The 24,476-nt window shown below is 44.3% G+C and overlaps 1 protein-coding gene across 1 annotated transcript in view; it reads right to left on the reverse strand.

Moving 5' to 3' along the window:
• GPRIN3 (GPRIN family member 3) overlaps nucleotides 1-24,476 on the reverse strand; it is a 529,299-nt gene that overhangs the window by 467,446 nt on the left and 37,377 nt on the right. The window lies entirely within an intron of this gene.

Genomic DNA, 24,476 nt, shown 5'->3' on the forward strand with positions numbered 1-24,476 from the left:
CAATTAGGAGATTGGGATACCCTCCTGGAAATAAAAAGAGGTGAGGTCAAAAAGCTACTCCATGGGGCGGTGATGACAGAGTATCTGCGGGGAAATGCATCCCTTACTGGATTAATAGTGTCTAACGAACCCAGAATTTTTCTGGATGATAAGGAGTTCAGAAAAAACTGGTCTCTTGTTGCATGGAAATGCACAAGAGACTGGATGGTCCTGCTGGTAATAACAGCCAAAAGGCTTTCGGATGCCACGATGGTGCAAATAAAAGCCAGTGAGAACAATCTTCAGGCTGCTTTAAGTACAATGGCCTACAAGAAGGAACTGAAGGAAACAAACACAGTAATCTCAGAATATATGGAATACCTGACTCAGCAAAAAAAGAGGACATCTTTAAACTCAAATTTCAAACAGCAGATTTCTTATGGAAAATCAGATTTAAGATGTTCTTTCAAGACAGATCTTACAACAATCAGGAAGCCAACACTGGCCTACAACCAAAATCAACATTTACTCCCCCCACTTCCTCCATGCCACCGGAGGTTTTGGCTCTTGAAAAAGCTGTCAACAGGGAGGGGACAACGGACTATAAGAGGTTCAACAATACGTGTAAAAGTGGAAAGAATGGTCCCTGAAACCTTGGCAGCAGATGACTCCATTACAGTCAAACTCGCAGATAAAGGGGGAGCTGTAATCCTCTCGAAGGAGATGCTCAGAAATGAGTGTATAAAACTACTCAATGTTACTACAAACGACCATCAAAAGATACCTTAGGTGAAATCCAGAAAGAGGTAGCCTACAAAATCAATTAAGGTTTGGAGAAAGGTTGGAAAACTAAACATGAAGCGGATGTTCTTATCCAGAAACAACCTAGAATACCGTACTTTTATATAGTTCCAAAGTTATACAAAAAACTAATTTCCCCCTCTGGGATGACCAATTATCTCAAGGATTGGCTCAATTCTGGAGCCTCTTTCACAGTTATGCAATGTCTTTTTTAGACCACTGTTCCCAAAGAAGTCTACTGACCTACAAGACACAAAAGATCAGCTGAACCCGATTAAGGACTTACCCTTTAACAAAATCAACAAACTCCATCTAGTTGTGGAACCCTTTACAAAAATATTCCACAGAAGACCACTCTATCAGTCATAGAGAGAATTCTTAGCTTAACACAATGGAGCTCCATCACCCCAAAGGTTTTATTTTATGGATTTAGCACATTGGGCACTCACTCTGAAGTTCTTCAAGTTTGAGGGAAATTACTATCTACAGGTGCATGGAACATCAAAGGGGAGCACCTTTGCTCCCAGCCTAGCCTGCCTCTATGTGCACTCTTTTAAATAAGATTGTGTCCTAAATTATCAAAACGCATTCCAAGACAAAAAAATGGAAACGTTACATTGATGACGTCCTGCTAATTTGGACCGGTACCAAAGAGGAGGCTCAAAACTTTGGGAAGTAGATGAATGTCCTGAACACCGTTTTGAGGTTTACCATTACAGTGACTGGGACTGACCTCCCTTTCCTTGACCTTTTGGTAAACGAGAGTAATTGGAAGTTGGAGAGTGAGGTTTTTTATAAACCAGTGGACTGCAATAACCTTACAGTTCCACAGTTTCCATTCCTGTGGTTTGAGGGTGAACCTCCCTGTAGGACAGTTCTTACGATTACGTCGTATCTGTTCACAGGTTAATGATTACAAATCCCATGCAAAAAAAATGTTTCACAAGCTTGCAGGTAAAAATGATCCCACTAAATGTGTGAAAAAAGCTGAAAAAAGAGTGTTGAACAACAATTGGGACCAACTCTTCACAACATACCAAAAACAAGGCAGCAATAGGTTGATTTGTGTCACTACCTAAAGTACTATGTCCAATACTTTTCAGAAAGTGATCAACAAGAATTGGAATATTTTTCTTTTAAGTGGTTTGAATTTAGAAAAATCCATGTGCTCTTTTAAGAGAGCGACAAGCATAAAAGACCTGCTGGTGTATACTCGGCTCAGAAGGAGTAAAAACCATGATAATCAGTCTACACTTGGAACCTACCATCTCCAGTTGGACACTCCCTATGTGGCAAATGCAGCTTATGCCATTGAACAAACAGAGTAAAAGGAACTAGATGTGAGTTTGAAGACACCTTGGAGATAGAAACATTTAACCAATTGCAATACCAGCAATGCAGTTTATGTTATCAAGTGTCCCTGTCATCTCCTGTACATTGAGATGACGACAAGAAAAGTATGCACCTGCATAACAGAACACAGGAATACCATTCAGTGTCACAGGGATGGCACAAAGCTAACACAGCACTACAGTGATAAAGGACACAATGATAATGAAATTGAATGGTATGTACTAGAAAAACTCAGACAAACACAGACATGACGTTACCACTATTCATTTTTTAGCAGTGTTGGGTGTACAGGTTATGCACAGATCTACAGGGACTAAATGATGAAATGACATGGGGATGCCTCGACACCTGAATTATATCAATATGCATTTTCCCTATTCTCATTTAAACTTCAAAAAGTCCTTGCTTAAATAACTCTTACATGGATTCAGCTCATAACTCACACCCCATGTTAGTTACCTTCCATTGTCTCAAGTATAGCGTTGCTAAAGAAATGTTTCCTTGAGGCATGTTCACCTGATCTACTACTGAGCACAGTAATACCCCTGTAGTAGCAACAACACATCCCTTCATCATAGGCAGCCCCCCCCACCTAATTTTCATCTGGCCCCCTGGGATATGCAAATGTCAATTATTACCAGTTGTCACCTTCAGAAATTATCCTTAACTGTAAAGTGATTAAGACCGATTTTTTACCCTAATGTAGAACCCTGCAATAATCTTACAATCTTAGAGACCCTCTGATAATATTTCAAAGCCAATAGGTCAACTATCAGGGTAGCGCAATTTAAATTGGAGATTGCTAGGTAGTGGTACACTGCGAGGTGACCATCGGAGAATAATTAATATATCTTCAGTTGAGAGTAATTTAGAAAAGATCGCGGGAGTCAGTCTATTCGGGAGGAGCAGGTGGTGTCTCAAGCTTCCAGGCAGGGTGCGCTGAGTGAATGCACAGTGTCCCACTACCTATCGATCTCCAATTTAAATTACGATACTCTGATAATTGACCTATTGGCTGCTTTGCGCGCTCCTATTACCTTGCCCTCGAATCAGGCACTGATTCTCTCGACTCACTATGATTACCTGGTTTATCCTGAATAACAACCCACTACTAGACGTCAGACACAGCCTACGTCAATTAAGCGTTTGCCTACACCTTAACTGTGCCTTCGCTAACCTTCTACTTTCTCACCGGTTTTCCTTCTGGTCTCAAGAATTCAGCTTGATCACATACGCTGTCCTGAGATGATCTCAAGTCACTGAGATCGAAATGCCGTCGACCCCCTACAACAAGAGCTCCGTGCATTTTGAATAAATTATTCATGAGGAGTTCCCCTGCTGCCATTGCGATCTATATATTTTAAAAAGTCACCCTCACTTATCACTTCACGCTTGTTGTCACTTTTTTATGTGAGCACCTGAACTATTTTTTGTTAAAAATAAATCACATAATTATTTAGAATTCATTCTTGTCTCTGAATAGACACTTCATTGTTCCCTCCAGCATTAATTGCCTAGCCCTAAAATCAGACCTATTGTTCGCATTCCTGGAGCGAATCCCTGGGTCTTTTTCTAGGACCATTTTGGCCACATAGGAACCATTGTCTTCTCAAAACACATATCCTGAATACAGCATGGCTTGAAGAGTCAGCGCAAGCGCTGCGTAGGTGAGACCTAAAAACCCTAGTCTCACAGAGGAATTTAATAGATGTGTGAACGTGTGACCTGATGTGATGATGTTTTCTCCGCCACCTAGCTAGTGTAAAAAACTCTTTACGTTGTACATCTCACAATGGCTACCTGTATGAAAAAAAAGCAATGTCAGCTAAGCGCGGGAGTTTGGAGCCTTACCTTAACCCCTCATGCATATTTGGCATGCCATTGCGTATCACAATTGTTTTACTGGTCTTGTGTTGTTTTGATGACATACGCCGCCGCAGTGGCCACACTTAAGGGCCGTGCGCAGCTACCCACCTCCTGCCAGAGGAGATACCACAAACAATAGAAATCATCACTGAACAACTTGTGGTGATTCCTTATGGCTGAGAGTGAAAGCAATAAACTATCTACACCAATTGTGCTCTTGTACTAGCTGAGCCTACTTTTAACTGTGAGAGAGTAAACCATTTGCATTAATTCTTCTCATGGCATAATTCATGAGTTTTGAAACAAATAAACAAAAAAGGCAAGCACCACTTTTTTTTATAGTATCGTGTCAGACACAGTACATTAAAAGTGTATAGGATGGGTTCTTATTCCCCTTCTCCTGATAACTTCACACATGTGTATATTCATATTTGAACATGATTAATATTCTTACCTTATACATGAAGAGTGTGACTACAAAGGACACCACCCCCTTCGAGACCAGTTAGCTGGTATCCCCTAAAGTCTAGGATAAGGAATAGTAATGCTTTTCTTAATTATTGTTTTAAAGCTGTTGGAATAAAAAGAAAATGAACATTGAATATTGCATGTGCACTTATAATTATTACCATGCTATATCAATTGCACATTTTTGTTTGCTTTGGTGTGCTGTGATATTGCATTTGCATGTCCACTATTCCTATTGTATATATAGCATATATCCACTGTGTTAGCAAATCTCCTTTTCATGTATTTGGTTTGCAATGAAGAAATTGCTTAATGTTATCCTATTTGCGATCTAGGAGCCTATTAAACAGTAGACCTTAAACCAGGTAGGAATCACCTCGGTTAAAAGGTAGTCCACTCCTTTACTTCGTATTAAAAAAATAAATCTTAATGCAGAGACTGTTAGAAGTCACATTCACTTCACGTAGGGATCCTATGACCCTGAAGAAGGCCCCTAGACCGTTATGGCTACTATCATTGGGCAGAAACATGTTGGCAGATGAGGAACAGGTTTGAGCCATTGTCCTCACTATACCCTTTCCGGATTATTTTTAGAGCTACTTGGTGTACATCTATATAAAGGTAGTAACCTGCCAACACCAAGGAATTTTTAATAAGATCTGGATCCTGTTTCATCCTGTTAGTCTTATTCAAGAACTCCCTCCTACCATTGAGACTTTGAGGAGGTCAAGTCCGCCCTGGTGGTATTCACCCACCAGGGTGGGGAGAGGATACTGATGTTGAATCATGACACTATTGTGTATGTGAGGTTCCCTCTTCTATAAAGGACAACTTTCTTTGCAATTACAGCATAAGCCCAAGCAACGGTATTTGGTTTCTAGTCTGTTTTCTACAACAGTTAGGCATCCAGATAGAGAGATCTGTAATATTCCCACACTCTCATTGGTGCCACAACACTCACTCATGTGGTAGGTTTCAGTTTCAAGGGGGGGCGTATGGTGGCCTAGCCTCCTCTTCTCTCTTTATGTGTTTTGAAGCATTCTCAGATTTACCAACACTGGTAAACTTGGGAATGCATCAAAATGCTATGCCCCCCCCAGGAAAGGCCTAAGAAGGGGAAATGCCTTTATTTCTCTTTGTATTTTCCTCTTTCTATGTGATTTTAGGGTGGAGGAAGGTGCCCCTTCCTGCACAACACGAATCCTGCTCGCAAAGCAGGCACCCTTGCACCTTTGTGCACGGGGCCTGCATTGGCGCTAAGCAGCCAAAAGGGCGCCGGCGTAAGGAAAGGGCAGGCATGCATTGTAGTACGTTAAATTTAGCACATTCCTGCCCTTTCCCTTTCATGTGGTGTAGTGCATCAAGGTGGCTTGCTGGGCTGTGTGAAAGCAACATAAATATGCAGCTAATGTTTCCATGTGTATGCCTGGAACCCTCACTCAGTCACAGATTTTGATGTGCATTTGTGGAAAATGTTATGAATTGTATTCATATAGTCGTAAATATAGACATATATTTTCGAATTATAGACATCAGAAGCAGTACAAATACACTTATTAACTGTTTTATTTTGTTCTTCACAGGGAAAATATGTTCTCCTATGAAGAACCCCTTGCCATAAATCCTTACCAATTTAGAGAGGGTTCCTTTGCCAGTCCAACCCCAGAGCCTGTTACAAATAAAGACCATGTGTTGTACCATCAAAACAGAGCATTGTCTATGTGCTGCTCTGTTGTGAAGTGCCACAGAACTCATTATGCCCAACCTGATAATTCCATCAGTGCCTTCACAAAGAAGGGGTTCAGCAGGAATTTGAGGGTTGGTGGTTCACTGGCAATACTTTGGAAGTGAGACGAACCCTCTCCACTTTTCCCCAAATAGGGGTGAAGTGTACAACATTATTAAACGTAGGGGGTGTTGAAGGATCACTAGCACCCATTAGGTTTGTTTCCATTCCCCTCTCTGTGGCATTTGAAATGACAACTCTATGTTAATTTTCAGCATGCCTCTCGGTGGCATAATGGTCACAGCACATGCTTCCCTTTTAGGAGCCTGCGCAGGAGAAAACTATTGACCTCAATGAAATGGGGCAGATCAACACAGTATATGGGAACATCCTCCTTGGGATGACATCTTTTGGATCAATGCTGATGTTTCCTTATTACAAATGGATAGTCCTGCCTCTGCTGTAATAATAATGTACTGGTTGCTTTGCAAGTAGCAATGAGTGCTTCTCAATGATGACATTGTTGCTGATGCTGATCACAACAGTGAATGATCAAGGATAAAGTGAGCCATGAGGAGTGTTTGTATGTCTTTGAATGGACACAACCTACAGTGCCTAGTGATGGAGCATGATTATTTGCTAAATAATCTTGTTTAATCAAGTCTGCTCATAAGTGTGTTATTAATAAACATAATTAACAGTGTGAAAATAATGAACATGTGAAACTTTCAAAAGAACAACATGAAAATGTGCAAGACAGGACACAACATGTTTAGTAATCAGAAACTGCAGTGAATACACGTGCAGAAAGCATGGACAATATTAGATTTATGGAACTAAATGGCACAGGAGAGAAAATTGATAAATGTGGTAAGCAAAACTTATAAGTAGAATTTAGAAAATAATAATAATGAAAATGCTTAGAGTAAAATGTTTCATGATTATGTTTTCTTCTTTATAACAAGAAAGAATTCAATAAAGTAATAACTCACATTTTGAAATTTGGTTACGCTTGTGAGTCTAATTAGAATAATGAATCCTTAATTGTTGTTTCCGTATGTATTTTTTCTTCATTTCTTAAACAGTAATGTGTGTGTTTTATTCTTTAGAAAAAGGACAATTTATGCTTTTCCAATGAAGGCCTTAAGCCCAGCTAGAATTATGTTTTCTTGTTTTAACTAGGCCTCAAAAGAAGATATGTTGTCCTTCATTATTTACAAAATGCTGATTTGTTCACTACCAAGATAAAAATAGCCATCATTAATGTTTATTCTGGACCTGGGAATAGTAGGCACGAATCTGCTGCCTAGGACCATCTGGCGCACTTTATACCCACCTTAGATCCAGCAACGTGGCTGATAGTGGGGGGTGAATTTAATTGCTAATTTGGGCCCCTCGTTGATTTCAATCATGCAGCGCCCTCAGAGGAAGACCTACTTTGGTCGATTCCTGATCCTTTGATTAAGCCAATTAAGGTGTGGTCCCCCACTGGCCCTGCAACTGTATTCACTTACCCTGGCCTATTCACTTAGGGCATGTAATGGGAGGACCGAATCAGGCCAGCCAGGCCAGTTTACTTTTAACCGTCCGGACCAGGCCTCCTTATTGGATTATATTATGGTGGAAACTAGACTCTGGGGTAAAGTTCTTTTTTTTTTTTTAAGGTTTTATATACCACTGGCTAGACCCAGAGGTATCAGAGCGCTTTACATAAGTATCAGTATTGATAGTGATCTTAAATGCTGGAGAGCTCGGCATGTCTAAGCCATTACTCCCTCCCACTAATGAGCCTAGTGCTCTAAGGCTGACTAACAATAGAAGGAGGGTAAAATGGCCTTATTTTAAACACTATCCAACAAAATTGGTGAAAGTTTACCAAATAGTTACACCATTGATATCTAGTATGTGGGGGGTAGTGCAGGATCCATTACAGCAACGAGATTTAGCAGGTAAAATACACACGGAGCTTGTCACTAAATTTTCTGACATATTCCATCCATTATCCAAGCGGAGAGAGCGTAAGCGCCGTACCTGCCCATGGAATAATGACAAGTGTTGTAGGGCTAAACGCGATTTGTTGGTGTCGTAGCAGGACAACGATAGGTCGCTAATCATTCTTACCAGGGCAAGGTATAAAGAGACCACCCTTCAGGAAAGGAAAAATTAGGAAGAAGAGAGGTGGGAAGCCCTAAGGCTGGCCCTAAGTGACAAGGACCTAAAAACCTTTTGGGCTATAGTGAGTACAGGGGACAGGGAAGCGAGTTCAGCCTTAGAGCCCAACATTGCTCCCGAGGCATGGGAGTCTCACTACGGGGCGTATGACACTAGGGATGGTACTAGTGATAACACCAGCTCACATAGTCAACCTAGGGCTTGTCAGTAGGTAGGGGACTGGGAGATCACTATAACTGAAGTAACAAACCCTATTAATAATCGCCAGTATAACAAAGCACCGGGTTTAAACTCCCAGGGGACCTTTTCCGGGAGGAATGTGCTATTTGGGCTCCATATTTGTGTGTCTTGTTTAACGCAATTTTGAATGGTATGGACCCCCCGGACACATGGCTGGGTGCCGGGATAGTCTCCATATTCAAAAAAGGTTGTCCCCTATTTCCATTGAATTACAGACCCATCAGTCTGATTGACACCACCCAGAAACTGATGGGTCAGGCCCTTTTAGATCGATTACAGGGTCGGATAGAGGAGGAGGAGATACTAACGCCATTTTTAGGCCGGCTTCAGAGCAAAGATGTCAATTGTGGACCAAATATTTAGGTTACAGTTGCTCCTTTGGAAAACAGTGTTAGTGGAGGGTGGCAGCCTCTATCTAATATTTGTTGATCTGAAGTTGGCCTTTGATTTGGTTCCTAGAGAGAAACTTTAGGAAGTATTAAAGGAGTTGGGGATTCCACCCTACTTACTTAACATTATAGTAAGGCTCCATTCAGAAAACTATGCCCAAGTAAGGTGTGGAAAACATGGGGAATTGTCCCCACGTTTCCCTGTAAAAAGGGGGTACGACAGGGATGTGTCCTTGCCCCCACACTATTCTGTCTCTTTATAAATGGGCTCATTGAATATTTACTAAATATAAAGGATAATTATGCCCCTAAGTTAGTCACAGGAAAGGTACCCACACTTATGTTCGTGGACGACACCCTTTTGTTGTCAAAATTGCCAAAGGGTATACAGCGCATACTTGATGGTTTCGCAAACTTTTGTAAACTGCAGGGTTTGGAAATCAATCTAACCAAGACTACATTTATGATTTTCAACCCACCCCGGACGACACGCCCTAATCCCGCCTTAAATGGCATACCCCTTGAAAGGGTGAGGACTTTTGACTATTTGGGTGTCACTCTTTCTGAGAACTTTGAGTGGGGCTTTCAGCTGGCCAAGGCAAGCCTTAAGCTCACACAGACCGTGGGCGGTATTTTGAAAATTCACAGAGCCTCAGTATTTAAGCCAGCAGGGGGGGGCGGGCACGCTTTATGGGGCAGAACTGTGGGGTTATTGCTCAACTCCTGATCTAATAAAGGTTGAGAATAATTTCATGAGGCAGCTTTTAGGTCTCCACCGCAGCACGCCTCTAATTCCACTTCGCTTGGATTTGGGTATGAGGCCTATTGAGGAAGAGATAGCGCTTAGACCTCTTACATTTTGGCGGCGGGTTTGGGTGACCCCGGAGTTGTCTTCTTACAAAGCCAAGCTCAAGGAGATTTTGTCACTCACCGTCTCCAAGAAAATACCATGGCTTTGCATATCAGGGATCTTGTGCTGAGGATGGGTAGGTCTGATCTTCGGCAATCTCCTAGGGTCTCCTGCCCAACTCTAGCCAGGATGGAACTGGTGAGACTTTAATGGCACGCTAACATTATGGCCATTCAAGGAAGCTCAAGGGGAGTTGGCCTGACGACTGCTAAGTTCCTCCAGATAAAAAGTATACAGAGGGGAACCCTTCTTGGATCTGATCCATTGCCCTGTGGCCAGAAAACTGTATGTGCAGTTTAGATTAGGGAATCTCCCATTAGCCACACATACAAGCAAATGGGCTAAAGAGTGTCCTGTCTGTAATTACAAGCTTGAGTCTGAGGTACATGTTCTGTTTTTCTGCCCTGCATACCAACTCCCCCGCAAACGCTGGTTAAACCAAATTTGCAGAAATTTGGGTTTTGTGAGACATGCCCAGGCTTAAAATATGACACGCATATGACAATCACTCCCCAATCGTGTTCGCTGTGTCTAATTTTTTAACCATATGTGGCACATACGTCGGGGGACGGATTACAACTCAATCTGGATGGACAGGGTTGTAGGAAGTTTAAAGGTTTTTTTCTATGGTTATATGATAGTGGCTCCATGTCTGGCCAACACCTCCCTGTATTTGTCATTTTTATGCACATTTTTTATTATTTTTATCTCATGTTTTCAGTTGATATTAGCAGTGTATGAAGACAGCTGTGTATTTAATTGTGTTATTTGGTAACAGTGGGAGAACTTTGCTATTGAAAGGTATTTGTAACAAATGGGTTTTCAACTAAAAGTGTCTACTCTTTTTAGTGATTTTATCCTTTTGTGATTTTATATTTCTGTACTTTTGAGCTCCTAGCTGCCGAAATAAAGTTAAACGGGAACTGAAACTAATTTATTTGTTTAGCTGTGCATAGCATATCACTAGAATTTCCTTTCTACGGTTAGAGTATTTCTTTTTATGAATAATTGTCTTGCCTATGTTGCAAGCTGATAGCCTAGAGAATGATCACCTCATGAACCTAACCAATGGAATTGCGTGGAACTGTGAAAATGAAACATTTAAGAGTTGGATTGTGAACATATTAGGGTATAAATATTTCTGTGAGAAAATAATTTGACAATAGCTGTTTCTATGAGTAGAGAGCCTTTTGCTGCTGTATTCTCTGTATGCTACTCAGGCTGGTTATAATGCAGTTGGGCTTGGGCACAAGGCCTGCATTTTACCGGTTCTTGTGTCCGGCCATCTTGCTTATAAAACCTCCTTCTAATAGCCTCTGTCCACATGCAGTGGGAACGACCTTAAAGCCAGACACTAACTAGACAAGAGCCACTACACACAGCCTTCAGCCATACAAAGAGGTTGGGTGAATAGCCTTTTCTTCTCCGGGCCATACAACCACCCCATGTCCTTTTATGCATCATTTCCTACTTTTGATCATTTGCTTTCCTTACAAATCACTTCACAGAGGAGCTATGAAATCCAGTAAGGGCCCACCACCAACTCATATTCTAAAAGTAGAAATGCTGGCTATTCTGGCCACTCAATAAAGAACAGTAAATTAAGCCTTCCACTCAATTCATTATAATTCAAATAATCTTTATTCTGAATGTATCAATAAAAGATACAAATAGATAAAATATCATGCCAATAAGATACATAAAATCAGTATTATATTAAACATCTTATAGACATGTAATAGACAAATTATGAAACTATTCTATTGGTGTTAATGGTGAAAATGTATACATTAAATATCTGTTAAAAATCTGTATAATACCCCATTAAAATTTACAATGAGAGCTTTTAATCTGGTTCAGAGTTAAAATGTTCTAGATGGGCATACTTTTTCCTTTGCTTAATTGCAAGAGTAATATTGTTAAAAACAACAAAACATATTTCTAATGTATTAAGATTGTATAAATAAATAAAAGCATCCTTAAAATAAAACAATTTTTGCTCAATAAATACTTGTTTAAAATCTTGATAAAATGTACGAAACAACGGAAAGTGCTCAGTTGATTGGTCGGTTAATGCCATTGGCAAGAACATTTAGGTAAGTTCTTCTTCCACCCACCCATTCTCGGGAATGTTACTACAAAGTGTAGCAGCCCCAACCGGAGTAGTGTTAGATAAAACCTTTCCACTCAATCACCCAAAGCAAAACATTATTATCTTATGTTCATTTTAGAGTGTGGCATTCATCCAGTAAAATCATTTGAGCTAACATTATCAAAATGACCATCAGTCAAATGACTGTCCACATGGTGGTAAACACGTCAGCCTCTTAACCTACAGGTAAGCCTATGCAGGAGCGGATGTATCTCACTGCTGAAGGGAGACCTTTCCACAAGCAGCACATTAATTAAAAGAATGAGCAACCAATTTGCCTCCTTTACGTGCAGCAAATGATTAGTAGATTGAAGAGTAAGTCTCAGGTATATTTGTGGAATTGTGCTGAAATGTCCAGTTTAACACCTGAGCCATGGTAGACTTATTCTGTACTGTCATTCCCTGAAGAGCCCTGTGAAATGCTGTAAAAATCTCTTGCTCATGGGAAGCAACATAGTCAGAAGTTAGTTGAGAATGGCGAGCGGCCTCACAGTGATCACCCTGCAGTGCATGTGGGTGGCTACTTAGAGGGTCGCTGAGACGAAAGAGAGGGGATAACATGAAGAAGGGAGCAGCCAGCACCACACTCTGGAGCATTCACTGTTACCTCTCTTAGCTCTGCATCAGCATCAAGGACAACTTGCCTTTTACGTTAGTGGTGAAACAGCAATGTAGTAGCGGCTCCTCCGCTAAGGCTTAAGAGCATTGCCTCACTGCTTTATGCAGTGTAAAAAAAGGAAAAATAAATACCTTGAAATTATTTTCATTTTACTTTTCCCTGTGGTGGTGTCTTTCTGGGGCAGGGCTGTTCTCAGAGCAGGGGGGGAGTGGTTTGCACTTCCTATGTGAGCATGAGGGATCGGCCGGCCCTCTCGGGCCATGCACACATAGCATGTTCTCCATGCAGGCTGCATTACAGCCAGCATGTAGAACATGCCCACCCATCCAGCCCCTGGCTGAGCTCCGTGTCATGGCGCTCAGACAGTGGCGGCTTGCGAGGGGAGGGCTGTGGGCGGTTGGGTGGGGGAGGGGCGGGTGGCTAGACATTAAATAATTACAACTATTTACCTTGCGCTCGCTGCATCGTCAAGGGTGATGCAGCGACTGTAAGGTAAATAGTTGTATTTATTTAATTATTTACCTTACTCCTGTCCGTCGTATATCCAAGTCCACTACCCCCCACCTTGCCCTCCCCTGCCCCACTGCCCCGCAGCACTCTCTCTGCGAGCCGCCACTGCTTTCAGACCAATCACAATGCTGCATTGCAGCACTGTGATTGGCTGCGGGGAGCGTGGAAGCCCACCAGGCAGGGAGGTAAGTGGTTTTTCGGTCGAGGACCGGAAATGCTGGCTTGCCAGCATTTCCGGGAGGAGATCGTATGCTACTTAGTAGGGATCTGGAACCCGCCCCCCTCGCCCGTCTCACCTCCATTGGCTGGCTTCCTAAAAGGAGGCCAGCCATTGGAGGAGAGAGCCGTCCCTCCAAATAAGCTCCGTCTTTTTCGGATTCGGGGGCGTGATTTTTTGCATTCTTTAGCCCTGTGACGTCGTCTGTCACTCAGGGTGCAAAACCACGCCCTCAAATCCGAAAAATTTCAGAGCTGCCGGACGCCATTTTGCTGCTCGAGCAGCGTCAACTGAGGACATCAGGTAAGCCTCTGCCCCCCTGTTTGTGCCGTTCTTAGTGAATCTCTGCCACCCCTCAATGCCCCCCCCCCCCATGGCTGACGCCCCCGTGCCTGCAATCCCGGGCTCCGGGCCCCTTTTCCCCGGTCCACTCTCGCGCTCCGAGGGCGGGAAGGGCCTCCTGCAGGGAGCGGGCCCTGTGGCATGCATTAAATCGCATTTTGTGACTAAGACCGTAAGCGCACTTTTTGTTGCCGTTTTTTTGATAATTGGGGATTCATCAATGGTGTCCGCGTTAGAGGCTCCTTTGTGGCTGAAGCCAGGCAGAGGCGCCTTGTTTGTGGCGTCTGCTGCGGGCTCCGGCAAGGATGAGCAGGTCCCGGAGAGGACGAGGACTCCCCTGTGTTTGGGTGAGAAGGGCCCTCTTTCTGGCTGCTGTTTGTCGTTCTGCCCTGCGGTTGAGGAGAGCCCCCACCCCATCCCCTACCCGTTGGACACCGGACATGAGAACTTTCTATCTCATAGCCTGGACTAGCGCCTAGCGCAGCGAGCGCTTGACGGAGTAGCCGCAGCACCCCCCTTCATATGTTTGTTAATGTCACCAAAGGCTCGGCAGACACGAGGTGGTGCAGGGGCAGTCCCGGGGGTACCCCCCCCCCCCCCCAGCCTGGGAATGTGTTTAAAAATTACTAAATTAAAACAAAGCACCAGAAAATATGTGCACGGGAAGTAACTTGAATGCCACTCGCGACTGCCCACACGCAGCAAATTCAGTTGCAAAGAGCGGCAGACGACAGGAGTAACCATTGCAGCAGACTCACAGGACAGGACAGGCACTCAGGAGGCGGGTGGTAAGAGGTTATTGCGTGGTGGTGCCTGACTGCCTGCAAGTGAAGTTAAGATGTAAGAGACAGAGTGATGCAGTGCAGCCACTCAAGTGTGTGTGTGTTTTTAATTATTACATTCATTCCATCAAGAAGAGTGCTATCGGCAGCTGCCTGCAGTGAGTGGGCAGGTCGAATTGTAGTAATGGTGTTTGGCATGACTAACTGTGATCAGTCCTACCCAAGAGCAAGCCTTTTCGTTTCAGCCATGAAGTAAGCGAGTATCAAGAAAATGTGGGTGGAAAACAACATAATTGTTCTTAATTGGATAGAGCGAGGAAAAGTCGACATTCAGTTTATGAATCTTACTGTTTTATTTTAGTTATTTTATGCTAGTTGCCTTTTCTAGCTGTTTGGCCCCAGCGCAGGAGAGTCCCTTTCCAAGCCACAAGACATAATAAGAACACACGTGGGAGCAGTTTCTGCCATTAATCACAGTTTATCGTTTCTGGGTTTTGATTTGGCTGGGGGTGCTGAAATAATCAGAAAAACGGGCTTGAGCCCAACAGACGGGAATCCACAAGTGAAGTGTTGTTGAAAGCTATCTAGCATACGCTTCAGTGTTTGCAGTAGGCTGAATCCTGTTGTTTTATTTTGCATGGTTTCCACAGACACTGCATGCACGACTGCGCGTAACACTATATTAATTTAGGTGGGGCTCAGATTATTGCCCCCTGTAAGGTCCTTAGGTGACATTTTATTCTCTTGCTAACAGCCTGGTTAATGTGTCATCCTGAAAGTGTTTTTATCCCTCCGCTCGGTATAGCTAATGACCAGTGTCATGGATTAATCAGGAAGCACCAGAATGTGTTGTGTTTGAACTATTTCATTATTTATTAGTTTTTTTTTGTTTGTCACACGCAAGGCCTAAGTTTCTCCAGAACACTGTGCATAAGGCAAAAAAGAGCATGTTAGATGAAACTAAGAAATTAAAGACGTTGATTGCCTAATTGTCATCTTGATGCCAGTGGGCCGTGGGTTCATTAGCCATGCCATGCTATGCTGCCGCTATGCCTTCTGGGGCAAAGTTACAGTTTGGTAGAAAAAATGAATGTTCTAGGCCTTGCGCAGGGTTGGACCCAGGCAGTGGAGAGTTTATTTACCTGGAAAGCACATGTACCATATGCTAAGGTGCAGGGCAGGGTTTGCGACACGATGAAAGAATTTGCGAGTCTGACTCTCCTATATACATTTTATGGGGTGTTGGTGCTCAATGTCCTGGGCACTTGTGATTTGTTTGTCCTGCCATGCTGCACGCTGAAGGACTGGGTTCTTTGGACCCAGCGGTGCCAGGGCACAACACCTGAAACCTTCGTGGGTAACCTGCTCCGGCGTACAAGTCACAGAGACACGGGACACTTCCTTCGGCGTCAAAGAGTCAAGGTTTATTTACTGCAGGGAACACAGAAGTCACAGGAAGTACATCGAGTGTAGTTCGGGGAGACTGCTTCAAATTGTATTTGTGGATCGCTCCTTTTATACAGTTTCTACCCATAGGATAACACGATACACAATAGTTTACAACCTGGTTCCCACAAGTCGCTCTCAGAGGGGTCGCTTAGATCACTTTGAAACACACAAGATCCGGAACATAAGTGCGGAAACATTTGGCGGTTCCCAACTGTAAAAACCCATCTTCCCACCATTAGCAAATTCCAATCAGCAGTAAAGTAGATCGAAACAGGAACGAAGACAGGTGCAGAGGAAGACGGAGACAGTGGGGAGATCGGAAAGGGTGTAAAAGGGGAGTGTCGAGAAGCACGAGATACAGGCATCAAAGGGACGTGCCTAATGAGATGCACAACTGAGACAATAAGCCCGTGCGGCAAGATGAGCCTCGAGCGGCGCCATCTGCCTTACAATAGCATCCCCCTCGTCATAAAGACACTTTCAAAGAACATGTGTCTTCCGCAAATATCTTGGGAGTCCCAGGGTCGCGAAGCGGACAGCGTCCGTTCGCTGGCTACTTGAGGGCAAGAGACAAAATGGATGCCGTATCTAAGATGGAACCCGTGGGTACAGATGACAAACCCACATAACAAACGAACGGTTTAAGTTAGCACAGCGAAACTGCGCACACTTGCTAAACTCGTCATTTGCGGTTCATAGATACTAGACTCGACCATATTCGTGTGAGTCGAAAACACCACTTACAATTGTCACGGAACCTCAGACGCTCCTTTTGCCCTCATGTAGGCAAGCACTAGTCGGAATCATACTCGATATTCATCAGACCATCAAGATGTCGTTGTAGCATAGCTCTGTCCAACCGAGTCCCCTTGGTAACAGATGGTTGTCTCATACACGTTGTAGCACAGAGGCCACATAAGGCAGGACCACACTGCACACAAAGGCAACACGTGAACAGGAACACTACCACAACCCCGATGATCGTCAGAATCCTCCAACCCCAAGTCGACACCAGGCCCCAAAACCAACCAAGTAGCGTCCAATCCCCTACATCCACGTGTATGGATTCGGAGATCTTGTGCAACTTCGAGATGGCTTGATAGACAGTAGGAGCATTATCTGGAATGAAAATGCAACAGCTCGAATGGATCACTTTACATACCCCACCGCGATCTGCTAAGACAACATCTAAAACCATACGGTTTTGTAATGTCATAAGTCTCTCCGCCTGAAGTTCTGTGGTGATATTACCAAGGGCACTGGCAGTAATGTTAGCTGTCGATTCTACCACTCGAGTCAAATGTCTCAGGTTCCTACTATTAACCATAGGTCCCCAAAACGGGAGGAAACCCTTGAAAAAGTCTCCTGCCTCTTGACCGGCAGTATCCTCTTCACTAATTACGCCTCGTACAACTCTAGTCTTATGATAATCGGCATCTACAGTAAACGTCGGAGGCAACAGATTTGCAACAAAACATGAGCCCATGAAGTCTGCGGGCAACCATGTGTATGCACGATCATGACAGATGAAGTACGTACCCTTGGCAGCCAGAAGCACAGGGATCGGGGACATTGACAGAACGTAACTTTCAGTGCAAGCACTTACTCCAAGTGAGGCTTGCGAGCCACGACCCACAAGACAAAGATTACCAGTGTGGGGTACGACCCATATTGGAGACGAGCTTTTAAGCTGCTTTTCATTAGTGAACGTACTATATTCCCCTCTATTCGGTGCCCTATAGGCTTGTACCTCTGCCTTAGGGATGAGATAAGCATCATAGATCTCATCTTCCAAATCCTGTATTATCATCGATACCACCCACTGCCATGAGGTAGGACCCGGTTTGGGGGAACGTTCTGGAGAGGGGTGGAAACCTAGTGCGCTTCGAAGCATTGTTTGGTATGCTCGAGCTGACCCTTGGGAACTATACGGTAACACCAGATATGGAATTCCCTTACCCGTAGTATGTGGCATCAACCCACACACCCAACAATTAGTAGTGTTAACCACTAACTGATGCTGATGGAGGAGCTGGATAAAGGAATTGTTGCGGAATTCTACACGTCTAGCCTGTTCGTGTTCTGGTAACATATGAAAGGAATGAGGAGAAGCAGTAGAAGTAATGTTAGGGTAAGGAGTAGGAGTAGGGGTAGGAAGTAAGAAGTAAGACATAGTGTAATACACCCCACCCGCCAAAAATGCGGAAGCAGTTAAAAACAATACAAACAATTGGAATACAAAACATCTAGTACGACTAAGTTTCTGCAGTTTGACTCTATACGCCTGAGCTCCTTCCAAATCGTTCAGCTTTAAAAATGCCATTTCCCTACGACCGTCCGCAACGTTTCTTGACGCACTTCGTTCTGTGCAGCAATAGTCAATTCCCAGGAGTTCCTAGGAACCGACGGCCTTTAACCTAGCGTCAAGACCTACTGTCCAGAAGGAAGTACGCGCGCGGCCCTACGGCCCTCAATACACAATATGTATTTTATTTAGCACAAATAATTCAGCTGTGGAAGGAAAAAGATACAAGAAAAAATCTTGATATATGTACAAAACAATTTTCAGTGATACGAATTGTTCACAGTTGACCATGGGAAACGAAGATATTGCAGTTATCAGTTTCAGCAAAGCAAGCAAAAAATTTTTATTTGTCCTTAGTGTGAGAACGCAAAGAATATCGATGTTTCCCAGGACGTGTCTGCTCGTCAAACAAAGGATCTGTCGAAGAGACAGCGTCCTGCTGATCAGTTCGTTGGTCTGGTCTTGAGTCTCTTGCTGACAATGTTCCAACCATGGCTTTCTGCTGCACTGAGTGTTCACCAACAAGTTGTGCGTCACTGAAAGGTACAAACGCCGGCAATGTCGCTGCTTCTGTTGACGCAATGCCTTTCCTCACCCACGGGTCTGCCGGCAAAGGAATAGGGACTCGCTTGCAATGGGTAGCATGTACCCAGTTCTTCCGTCCCTCAAGACGAACGGCAGTCCTCGTGGCCAAAAGCACCTGGTGAGGTCCAACAAAGCGGGGGTCCAGATTCTTCTTGCGCGAAAAATTTCGGGTGACAACCCAATCACCAGGCTGGAGCTGGTGGCCTGGACCCTCCGTCTGCGTCGGCAAGGCGTCGTAAACCTGTTGATGAATTAACCTCAGTTTAGCAGTCAAGTCATGTAAGTAGTCAATCAACATCGGGTACTCAAGATCAACAAATATACCTGGCCTAGGAACCCCCCACACATTCGCAGGACGGCCGAACACTATTTCATAGGGACTAAGCCCTATTCGGGAGTGTACAGTCGCCCTAGTTGACAGTAATGCTAGAGGCAAAGCGTCAGGCCACGAAAGTCCAGTCGTAGCCTGGATCTTCGCTAATTTTAGTTTAAGGGTGCCATTGTACCCCTCAACCAATCCAGCTGACTGGGGATGATTGGCGCTGTGGAATTTCTGATTAATTCCAAGGCCCTTACACACACTCCTCATCACACTTCCAACAAACTCACTTCCGTTATCTGACCACACGACTCTAGGCATTCCATACCGAGGAAAGTATTCCTTCAGTAGGATTTTCGCAGTAGACAAAGCAGTATTATCTTTGAGGGGATAGGCCTCGATCCATCGGGAGAATGCGCAAACCACAACCAAAACGTATTTCAGGTTATTGCATCGCTCCATATGGATGAAGTCCAATTGGATCACCTCAAAGGGATACGAAGGAGGAGCAAAACTGCCAGGGGGAGTTGGGGTTCCTTTGCCAGGATTGTACATTATACACACCATACAATTCTTCACCAAACGTTCAGCACACTTAGTAATTCCATCATTCTTCCACACATCAGCCAACAACTTGCAAATACCTTTCGCGCTAATATGTGCTAACCCATGTGCCATTTGCACAACGGCCAGTACATACGCATCAGGCAACATCCATCTTTTCTGATCTGATAAATCAATCCAGCAACCATTCACATCCAACCTTCCCGTACTTTCTTTCCACTTCATCTTTTCAGTGTCGGTGGCCTCATTCTGAATTGCTTTCACACTCTCTATAGTATTCTCACACATACTTGATTCTGTAGGCCACCTAACCGAATTCGTCACATACATTCGAGTGCTAAGGTTCCGGGCAGTCTCCTTAGCAATCTCATCTGCAAACGCATTACCACGACCAACATCATCCGTCACCTTACGATGCGCACTACATTTAACAATTGCAACTTGAGCAGGCAAAGTCAATGCATCCAAAAGATCGTTCACAAGCTGGCCATGCTGTATTTTCGTGCCATGTGACGTCAAGAAACCACGTTCTCGCCACAATCGTCCGAAACTATGCGCTACACCGAAAGCATACTGACTATCGGTGTACACATTCACACGTTTACCTTTTGCTAATACACATGCTCTAGTAAGAGCGATCAGCTCTGCAGCTTGGGCAGAATTCTGATTCAATCTCGCAGTCTCAACAACAGTATTCAATGTCACCACAGCATAAGCAGTAGTCACATCACCATTCGGCAATTTAAAACATGACCCATCCACATACAGGATGCCATCCGGGTCTTCCAATGGGGTGTTTTTAAGGTCCACACGACCTTTTGTTTCCTCCTCTGTACGCAAGTAGCAGTCATGTTCTGCTACTACATCTGACTCTGCACTAATTGGTAACAAAGTTGCCGGATTTAGGACATTACAACGTTTTATCTGAATGTGGCTTGCCAAGAGCGTCAATTCGTACCCAGATAACCTCGCACTCGTCAAGTGCTGAGTTTTCGTACGGTTCAAAAGAGTATCGACTGCATGCGGAACCATCACCGTAAGCATATTATCCATGACCAATCCTGCTGATTGTCGGATGGAGACCGCAGCTGCCGCAGTTGCTCTCAAACAACTCGGCAATGCTCTAGCTACTGGGTCTAAGGTCGAGGAAAAATATGCACATGGACGTTGCTTACCACCAAAAGGTTGCGTTAGGACGCTTAAAGCACAACCTTCCCTCTCGTGAACATATAACGTGAACGGCTTGCTGTAATCAGGGGTACCTAACACAGGGGCCGAACACAATGAATCACGTAATTCAGAAAAAACTTTTCTGACATTCTTCCGTCCATGGTAAAGGAGTCGAAACATCCTTGCACGTAAGAGCCACCAATGGTTTCGCTAGCAATGAAAAATTAGGAATCCACTGCCTGCAGTACGATGTGATACCTAGAAAGGCACGCACATCTCTTTGGGTTTGTGGCACAGCCATGCGCGCAATCGCTGCAATTCTCTCTGGGGTCAATCTCCTTCCCTCCTTTGACAATAAGTGACCTAGATAGGTTACTTCTTGACAACAATATTGGAGTTTAGAAGGTGACACCTTGTGATTTAACTCACAGAGATGTTGCAGCAACGACACTGTAGCAATTTTGCAAATGTCCTGAGTATCAGCAGCCACCAATAAGTCGTCGACGTATTGGATTAAAGCCGCACCAACCGGCAACCTAAACGCATCTAGTTGACCCTTCAAAGCTTGACTGTAAATCGATGGACTTTCACAGTAGCCCTGAGGAGCGCGTTTGAACCGGAAGCTACGTCCACCAAGAGAGAAACCGAAAAGGTCCCTGCTCTCTTCGGCAATCGGGATGCTGAAAAACGCATTTTTCAAATCAATCACCGAAAACCATGAAGCCGTAGCTGGAATCAGAGTCAGTAGCGCCGTAATGTCAGGCACAACAGGGAATTGAGGAACCACAATTTTATTCACCTCCCGTAAATCAATAACAAAACGATAAACAGGCGGTTTGGTAGGATCAGTACGTTTAAGAATGGGCAGTACAGGACTATTGCACACGTTTCCCCGAGTTTCTTCAATGACATCTTTCTCGATCAAATCATAGATGATCGCTAACAAAGCTCGTTCACCATCCAGGGAGATACGATATTGGGGAATACGTGGCAATCGCACATTCGATTTCAACTGAACAACATAAGGGGAGATATCAAGTAGGCCCACGTCGTTTGGACCCGTCGCCCACAAAGATGCAGGAAGAGAACTCAATTCCGGTGGAAGCTCATCGAGGGACAAGTACATGGGAGAGACTACCCTCTCTCCTAACGTAAGCTTTACACCCGCAGGAGAACAATACAAAGTCGCATACAAGCGTTTAAGCAAATCCAGACCCAAAAGATTTTCACCACAACCAGTGGTTAAAATCAACGGAGCTTCGAGCTCACGAGGCCCAATTTTAAGGGGCAAAGGGCGCGAAACTGGATTGCTAACGGGGGCGCCAGAGAATCCAACAGATACATTTGTTAAGCCAGACAAAGGTGCGCCAGGGAGTTTCGAATGCATGATAGAACTTTTCGCTGCACCAGTGTCCAACAGAAAAGGCTCAACGACGCCCGATGTAGCAACTGCGACGTAAGGCCCTCTCTGATCAACCGGAACTGATACCACTCCCTCTCCTTGTCTTTGGCTGTCCTAGTAATTACTATCGTCAGTTCCCTGATCGACGTAATAATCGTCTACATTGTACTGCGCAGATCGTCCTTGCGATGATCCACGTTGGTCGAAACAATTATTAGAATTTGACGAGTTATCAGAACAGTCGTTCTGAGCACCACGACCTCTACCACGTGATGCGTTCTGTGAACCACCACGACCTCCTCTAGACGAATTACCACCACTACGGTCATTTAAAGCAGGACAATTGAATTTAATGTGTCCCTCCTGTCTACAATAAGCACATTGGTTGTACCCCAACGAAGATCTCTGAAAAGATGAATCATTACGCGGCTGCGATCGATTCGATTGCGACTGCGATCTATTCTGCTGAGGCGCATTCTGATTAGAACGCGGCGGATATGCTTGTTGTAACAACACTTTAGTTTTCAGCTCTTTCGTCTTTTTATCGGCACGGTCATTTTCCTCTTTTTCTCTATTTTCGTAATATTGTGCCGTAGCCAATATCTGAGCTGAGGTAGAAACGGCCCACGCACTTTCTGAATTTTTCAATTTATTGCACAAGTCGGGCAATAAGTTCGATACAAATTTATCCACAAACAACCTCTGTCCACCCTCAGTACCCATATCCTGCCCACTATGATCGACGAATGTTTCCTCGAACCTCGTAAAGAAGTCTGAAACACTCTCATCTTTCTTCTGCTTACAGGCTGACAACTTGTCCCAATTTACCCTCATAGCTGGCATAAGCGTTTTCATTAACGTAATGATTCGCTGGGGAAGAAGTTCAATCAACTGATCGGGTTTAGTAGCAGCCACTTGTCCAGCGTCTGCCGCTGTAATGGCAGCCCAATCACCACCTAATTCATTCGCGTGATCTTGGTGACGAATCTTGGCCCATACCGGTTGCGGTACGACATTGCCAAACAACATGTCGATATCGGCCAGATTCATTATCGTAGCGTCTACGAGCTGCGATAATTCTTTGTAATACCCCGCAGGATTTTTGCGAGGATCAGGCAAAGTTTGTTTCACCTGAAGCACTTCCGATCGTTTCCAAGGGAGGTGTATCCACACTCTCTGGAAATGTGCTGGTATTGGAGCATTAGCATTGGTATTATCAGCGGGTACCCAAACTGGCGGAACTTCTCGCATAGGATATTGGCCAGACCCATCTCGTTGTTCAATGTCCTCAACGAACAATGCATGAGGAATAGGAGCGGGACGAAGAGATAGCAACCGTTCAATAGCACGTCGGACATTAGTGTCGACTATCAGTCCAGTTGCGAACTGAAGCCGAAGATTAGACAGGGCGGTCAGCACCTCGTCAGGCGCAACAGCCGCTATCTGATCATGTAAGAACTTGCACATTTCATCAAACACATATCTCTGAGTAGGTATGTTGAATTGATCAAACGTTTCGAGGACAACACGAGGTGGATTTCTAACAGGGTTTATCATCCAACCCATCGCCATATTGTATAGCGCAACACGTTCTCTATTACCAGGAAGCTGGCTACGTCTCTGTGGACCATCAGAACCTGCAGACCCAAAAACAGGTCCGAGCGACTGAAAGAAGTTTGTCGCAAGGGGAGAATCACGATTACGAGTAGAGGGAGAAGAGTAAGACACAGGACTAACAAGAGAAGGAGTAGAGACATTAGCAACGACAGGGGTTAACAACACAGGAGCAGTAGTGTGAGTAGTAGCGGGAACAGGAGTATGTGGAAGCGGAGGAGCAGTAGGAATAGAAACAGGCACAGGAGCAGGAACAGTCGGAAGAGCGGGTGCAGGTTGAGGAATAGGCGGAGGAATAACAAGTGGGAGAGCAGGTACGGCAGGGACCACAGGAGCTGCGGTACCCTGTACGTACGGAGGTGGCGACTTCATAAGATAGGACATTAAAGAATCCTCAACTGCCTCTTCCTTCTTATCCGACTCCGTAGACAAAACAGGATAGCATTTGTCTATGGACATACGCTGTAATCTCTCAAACACTTCCTTATCCTTATCCTCCTTATCACGCTGAAACTGCTCAGCTTTCTTTACTATAGTAGCAA

This window comes from Lissotriton vulgaris, chromosome 3_1 (assembly GCF_964263255.1).
Source record: "Lissotriton vulgaris chromosome 3_1, aLisVul1.2, whole genome shotgun sequence".
Classification (NCBI taxonomy): Eukaryota; Metazoa; Chordata; class Amphibia; order Caudata; family Salamandridae; genus Lissotriton; species Lissotriton vulgaris.